Source organism: Bison bison, unplaced genomic scaffold (genome assembly GCF_000754665.1).
Source record: "Bison bison bison isolate TAMUID 2011002044 unplaced genomic scaffold, Bison_UMD1.0 scf7180017864080, whole genome shotgun sequence".
Classification (NCBI taxonomy): domain Eukaryota; kingdom Metazoa; phylum Chordata; class Mammalia; order Artiodactyla; family Bovidae; genus Bison; species Bison bison.
Window position 1 is genome coordinate 5,906,584 of NW_011494652.1, and position 477 is coordinate 5,907,060.

Genomic DNA, 477 nt, shown 5'->3' on the forward strand with positions numbered 1-477 from the left:
TTCCAGAGTGTCTGAGGCCCAGAGCCAGCCCAGCCAGCCCGGCCAGACAAGGCGGAGGGGCGGGGGCAGGGTGGGCACCGGGAAGCCATTTACTGGGGGTTGGCAGGCAAGCTGGATTTCAAACTTTGCTCTATCTACTCTTCTTCAGGACCCCAAGGACTTCTTCCTGGGACTCCCACGGAGGGCCTGGTGAAGGGGTACTCCCTCCTCGAGTCCTAGTGGGCAGGGGTGGACCGGTACTCATGAGAAGTGACTGAGGGGTGGTGAGACCCCCGCATGTGCAAAGGAGGCTGGGCCAGGGCTGGGAGCCCTGGGTTCCAGCCCCACCTGGCCTCCTACCAGCCGCGCGACCCCCGGGCCCGGCCCATCTTCCGCCTCCAGCCTCGGTTTCCCACTTGGATGCTACGGGGCGGAGGTGGGCGCGGGCCTCCCGGCCCCGCCCGGAGGAATCCGGCGGGGCGGCCAGCGGTCCCAGGT